This window comes from Cydia amplana, chromosome 15 (genome assembly GCF_948474715.1).
Source record: "Cydia amplana chromosome 15, ilCydAmpl1.1, whole genome shotgun sequence".
NCBI classification, from domain to species: domain Eukaryota; kingdom Metazoa; phylum Arthropoda; class Insecta; order Lepidoptera; family Tortricidae; genus Cydia; species Cydia amplana.
In genome coordinates this window covers 5,997,267-6,003,890 of record NC_086083.1, presented here as the reverse complement: position 1 = coordinate 6,003,890, position 6,624 = coordinate 5,997,267, and the positions used below count along the sequence as shown (strand labels likewise).

At 50.4% G+C, this 6,624-nt stretch overlaps 1 long non-coding RNA gene across 1 annotated transcript; it reads right to left on the bottom strand.

Annotated features, from left to right (window-relative positions):
* Positions 1-1,663: 1,663 nt before the first annotated feature.
* On the bottom strand, positions 1,664-2,934 carry LOC134654846 (uncharacterized). The gene is made up of 2 exons (XR_010097368.1): positions 2,247-2,934; positions 1,664-2,023 (listed from the first exon to the last, which is right to left on the bottom strand). It is a non-coding gene; the product is annotated as an uncharacterized LOC134654846 (long non-coding RNA).
* Between the last annotated feature and the right edge of the window lie 3,690 nt (positions 2,935-6,624).

Sequence of the window (6,624 nt, the reverse complement as noted above, 5' to 3'; positions counted from 1 at the left end):
TTGTAAATATTGTTGATTTAATTTGTATTCTTCGTTTTCTTGTTGTTCGTCCTCTGGCTGGCGCGGCGCGCCGCCAGTGCAGCGCAAGGCCGCACTGGCAGGATCGCCATGTGGTGTGGGACGTAAAGACAAACACTATCTCTGGAGTATAGGTTTATTCTGATCTATGATACTTATGCTAGGGTATATATATAGGGTACATGTGAGAGAGTGTGCGTGCACACTACAAGCTTGGTCTCGCAGATCAGCATGATGTCGATGTCCTGGCTGTGGAGAAAAGTACGGATATCATTAATTTTACCATTTAATGTTTCCGCGTTCCAATACACTATCCTTAACTCTTTCTCTTTTATGCCGTAAGAGGGAGTGAAGCTAGCGAATAACTGGCGTTATTGCTGAGAGAGGGGCGAGCTAAGCCTGATTGTGGTCAGGCTTAGACAGAGACTTAATAGCTAGTACTAACTCGTCTAGCGTTGGCCTCAGGGATATAGTTACCGCGGATTGCACCGCGGTAACTATGTCCTTGTGCAACGCTGTGGTGTCGAGTGCGGGGGCCGCGGGGGGCGCTGCGGTCCGCGTCGCTCGGGGCTCTGCTTGTGGCATCCTCTGCGGTTTGGGTTGTGGCTGCGTCCGTCCTCGATGTCCGGTTGTCCGCTGCCTCGGCTGATTGGCGGGTGCCATTAGAGAACCTGTGGAAGAGTCCTCTACCAGGTTGGGCGTGTCCGAAGCCCTGGTGTCGGGGCCTCGTTGCGGGCGGCGGGTTGGCGGGCGGCGTGTGTGGGAGCGGGTGCCCGCACGCCAGTTGCGCAGCTCCTGTAAATAGAACTCGCACTGCTTGTGGTTGCCCGGGTGGTCCCTCAAGCAGTTGGCGCACGTCGCTGGCTCGTCCCTCGGCCGTGTGCACTGGTGCGATAAGTGCGGCAGCGCGCACTTTACGCAGCGCATCGGCCGGTGGCATCCCTGTGAGGAATGTCTGAAGCCCTGGCACCGGTAACATTGCGGTGGCCCAGGTTTACCTCTCCAAGGTTCGACACGAACCTTGGTGTTGATGTTTGCGATGCTGGTGAGGTCGAGAAAACCGAAGTTCTCTCGCTCCGTGCCGTCGAGTTGGACGAAGAAGATGGTGCCCCCTCGTCCTCTGCCTGTGGAGATAAGACGTGCGTGTGATACGTTATACCCCTCTTTGGCGCAGGCGTCCTTCACGTCCTGCACTGTCATGGTTGACGGTAGGCCGCGGATAGCGGCCTTCATGGGCAGGGTCGACTTCTCCGGGTGCTTGACGAACTGGATCATCGGGTTGAGTTTCTGCTCCTTGCAGAGGTAGGCGAATACCACACGGTATTCCTCCGAGGTCCTGGGGTAGAACCGTACGCCGGTAGGTTCGACGTTCTCGGTTTTGGCCTCAAAACCGAGGCGTTCGTTGAGGGTCCTCAGGTGGTGGCCCGCGTCTGGGAGGACCTCGACCAGAATCTGGGGCGGTTTGGCCCTCTTGGCCGGCGGCTGCGGCTGCTGCTTCTTCTTCTTGCTGGCTGCGGTATCTGTGGGCAGTGAAGAGGCGGTTTTAGGTGGCGATTTTGCAGCGGCCGCGGTCCCTGTTCGGGCGCCACTGTAATACTTCTATTTTAAACTAAGGGTCCTGAAGGGGATAAAACAAACAACCCGATAGTGGACAGGTACAATTTAATTGCCAGCCTGGTTAAGTTTACACTTTTGAGCTTAAACACTACTTAACGACTTATTGGTAGTAAACTAAATTTATATTTATCTAACCGGGTTTTAATTATTGTTGGTGATACTTGGTCGATTGCGCTATTGGATAGTTAATACTAAAAGGTGAATAGTCCAAAATCGCAGTTTAGGAAAAAGTAGTGAAAGGCTTAGCTGCACTGTAGCGACAGTCGACGGCTCTCTCTCGACCAGATGGCCGGAGGTTCCAATAGCTCCGACTCTGGCGGGGCCAGCTGCACAGGTCGACTCGCACAGAATCTGGCCTACCAAAGGCCGCGCCCCTAGTAGACACCTCCTGGAAAATTCCGGGTACGGGATTAGTTCCACTGGCTCAGGTCACGCCAAGAATCTGTGGTCCGCGCCACGTGAGAGTCCGTTTCACATAGGAACAAGGGTTTCCATGCGTAACCCTTTGGGGTTATATTACAGTATAGAATTCAGCGCTACGCGGGATACTTTTATGTGGCCGCATGCCACGCCATACAATTTCTGACGAAAGTATATGAACGACGCCTTACCTGTCGGAGGAAAATCGTCTTGCCGGGGTTTATGAGTGATCGAATATCAACTCCGAAGTGCCCAGGACGCTCCTGGTTCGCCCTTTCGGGAAACGGTTAACCTCAAGGCACACCTGAGGGCAGGCTGAAATAAACGGTTCACGTCAATAATCGCATAATCCAACAACAGATTCCGAATTTCACGGTCTTCACAAACGAATGTAAGATTACTTACCAAAGATGAGAACGTTGTCCCAATTATTTAATATAAAGCCGACCCCGGCTAGGTCGGGTCGGGAAAAAAAATCCAAGTCCCAAAATTGCGGAATCACTCCCTCGGGGCCTCCTCTTCGATGTTGCCAGGGTTACAATCCCAAGGCATTTAACAAAACTGACGTGAAATTCTAAATACGGAAATTAGACCAGAGCGTGGTAAACGCTGCTGGACAAGCACGGTATGATATTTTTTAAGAAAGGGAAAGGAAGACTCGACAATCTATACATTCCTACCCGTTCATCGAGAATGATAATAATTATTTTGGTAAGAACTAGTTGTCGACCGAACTGGTGTCGAAGGGATTCAGACCTATCTCCCTGGCAACACGGAATCGCTGCCAACTTGACAGTTCATCGACACTATTCGAGACACAGATTTAATCGCCCGTCCGGCTTCATAGAAGTATTTTGTTATCTAAATATTTTTCCATTACAGTACGTGTCGGTGTTTGCTACCGGGGTCGGTAGTAACACCTTGCGTGGCGGCGGCTGTTGCGAGCATCCGGCCGCGGGTGTCGATGGGACGGTTGTGTCCATCGGTGAGACCTGTGGGCAGACGGCGGGTTGAGTAGGTCCGCGCGACACAGGAGTGATACGGTTACATTCCCGTTTCTCCTTCTGTGCCGGCGGGCTGTCCTCCGCCCGTCGTCTCTTCTGTTGGCGCGCCCCGGAGTGCGCCAACAGGGTTGATAATAGCGCCGCCTCGAGCGGGCCGAGGGTGCAACTGTCTAGCGATCCCCGAGCTACTCTGTCGAGTTTCTCGAATATCGCCATCCAGGCGTCCTCGGTCAACCCGAGGCCGGGCTGAGGGCGGCAAGGCGGCTGGTGGCGGCGTTGCGGTGAGTTGGCCGGCGTGCTGAAGTTGCCGGCCGGCTGCGATGGCGGCGGGCTCGTCGCACGTGGTGAATAATTACCACGTGATGATAAGTCAAGCGGCGATAAATCGCCACGTGACAAATCACCACGTGTCAATTCTCCGTTGCCGCCTGCCCGCCCCGACTCTCCGTCCACGGGGGGCTCGGAATTGCATTGGTCCTCCGCGTCTGAGCCTTCGCTAGGGCCCTCCACGGGGTCGACAACATCGATGGACTCATCCGAGTCACTATCTGAGATCGTCGACCCCGTGTAGCTTCCACGCGCTGGCAGACGCTTTGGCCTTTTGCATTCCGATCCACCCGCGATTTCGTCGAGCAGGAGCAGGCCGGTGTCTGGGAGCACCACCACGTGCGTAGGGTCCGCCGCCTGGGCTGCGTCCTCTTCCTGTGCTGCCGCCGTCTTGGTGGGCGTCCTCTGGATGACCATGATGGCGTGTGAGTGTGTGTGGCGTCGGCGCGTTGACCTGTAATTAATTACAGGCGTGAGTACAAGTAGTATAGCTTGCGCCGGACTGTCTGGGTTTTCACCCCGTTTGTGGTGTGTGTGCGAACCAGCAAAACGGCCACTGCTAACGCCTGGGGCTTGTGTTGGCACCGTTAGGTTTAGCCTGGCAGGACGATCACAGCAAAAGTGGTCTTTACGACAGGGGCTACACTACACAGAATACACAGATATGCACAATCGTGCGTACATACAGACAAAATAGTACAGCTGGTTGCCGGACTGTCTGGGTTTTCACCCCGCTTGTGGTGTATGTGCAAACCAACAAAACGGCCACTGCTAACGCCTGGGGCTTGTGTTGGCACCGTTAGGTTTAGCCTGGCAGAGCGATCACAGCAAAAGTGGGCTTTCCGACAGGGGCTATACTATACCGGTATGCACTACACTTGCACAACACTGGCGTTAATACTGATCAACTAGTGAGTTGGGTAGGGTGCGTAAGTCTCGAGAGCGAGCTCAAGCGCGTGCGTTCCCCTCAACGTCACAGTTGCGAATAAAAACCTGATGGGACTGTGCGCTGCGCGTGCTTATATAGCTCCGGTCGGTGTTCCCCTCCATTGCGCCTTGCGCGGGGCCGTCGTATCGGTGTGGCCGGATTCCGCTCTGGGCGCGTCGCTGCGGTGACATGGCGCGCTGGTGACATGGCTATGTCACAAATAATTAATACGAAAAATTGGTCCGAGGCTCAAACTGAAAAAATATATCAATGATTTAAAACAGCAGCGGCAAAAGGCAGCTGATATCGATACAACTTCGAAATCCGTATGTATTGTATTCAAAGTACATATAAAAGCTACTTAATCAATGCCGATGATATCTCAACAAATGTTTTGTAAATGCCGCTGCAGTAAAATAATAAAGAAACAATCAAACATCCTTGTTCCATGCAGTGAACATTTTACAGAAGTAACAAGCGAATGTCATTGTTTTAGTCACTAAAGAGTCTTACATGAGTCGACAGAGTGATCACTAACCTGTGAGCGTCTATCAAATAGCGTCCTTATGTTATAGAATCCCAATGTGATAAACGGTCACAGATCATTACATTCTTCGGGGTATCACGCTTCGGTTGATTGGTATATTTTAAAGACGCAGTCTACGTGATGGCAGTTACAAGTTTTTCGAAATGATAAACTGTTTCGTTGAGAACAACGGATATTCCAAAAGAACTACACCTTTCGATAAGGCATTGTTGAATACCGGTGATTACAGCAGATACAACCGCATTTTAAAAAAACTTGCGTGCAGTATTTCCGTCTTTTGAAGTACCAATACCGCCGCTCCGCGGTTTGTCTAAAATTAAGCCCAACTTCTGCCGAAACTTGTCCTGGATCATTTTCTTCGTTAAAGCTACATGATTTTTATCTTCCGCTGATCTTGCTTGCCATCTCTGCGTTTGAAGTTTGTACGATAAGTGTATAAAATATTCAAAGAATCTGAATGTAAAGTCCAAATTCTAACCACGGGCTCGTTCAAATAATTTCGCTCATATTTCGCAAAATGTGGAGGAGCACCATCCAGCTGCAAAATCATCCTCCTCCTGTATGCTACTGGCAGCTCCATTAATGCATCATGGAACTGTGTTCGGAGAAATTCTAAAAATCGTGGGCCATTCATTGTCTCAAGTAGAATAATTGGCCCAACTAAAATATCGTCAATGATTCCCGCCCAAACATATACTGAGAATTGGTGCTGGAACGAACTTGGTCTCACAGCATGAGGATTCTCCAACTGCCACAGATGCTCATTGCGGTGGTTTACGTATCCCAATCGCGTGAAAGTGGCCTCGTCGGTCCACATAATACGTTTTAAAAACGTTTAATCCATTCGTGTTCTTCTTGTTATCCAGGAATAAAAAACTGATCTTGGAGCGTAATCTGGTTCAATAATGTCTTGTACTCGTCTGAAATGATAAGGGTGTAATCCTTCTCTTTTTAATACTCTCCAGACTTTCCACTTCCATAAATTCATCCTGTTCGCTATTATTCTAATGCTCAGTCTTCAGATTAATCTTAAGATCTCTTCTTCGTTCTTGGGTGCCACAAGTCGAACACTTTCATCGGCGGGTCATCTTATGCCGTTCTCAGCGAGCCGTGCATAAATTCTTTATGAATGTGCAAGCATTTGGAATGGGTCTGTTAGGAAACCTTGCGTACTCTCGAACAGCAGCATTAGCGTTCTCGTTGCAAAACCCATAAACGAAATGTATGTCAGCGGTAAGCTGACTAGAAAAATGGCCGTCTTCCATTTTAACAAACACGGAAAATAAATTAATTTAGTGCGCCAAATTGTGTCCAACCAATTTGGCGCAGCACTTTGCGCCTTTTTGGTTGGTCACGATTTGGCGCGTACAAATAATTTTACGAACTAATTATTAGTTAACATTTGAACTATATTTTCTTTTGACACGTTTTGAATCTACTTTAGTTTATTGCGCCAAATTGTGTCCAACCAATTTAGCGCAGGACTTTGCACCTTCTTGGTTGGTCACGAGTCACGCAGAAGAGGGGGGAGACTTCGCCCCACGACTCACATTCTTATTTTCCCCGTAAACATTGCCTCCGACCAAGTTGTGTTCACCCCCGCGACCTTCTCAACAATCCAAATCGGGGGAAATCCCTTGGGGGGGCAATATTTAAGGGGTCTGTTGACAGTGATGTGGCCATAGTTGGCGAAAGCCGTGTCCTCCTCGCCCGCCTCCAGGCCCCTGTGCTTACTCCTAAGGTGCCGCATCATGTGGCCGCCG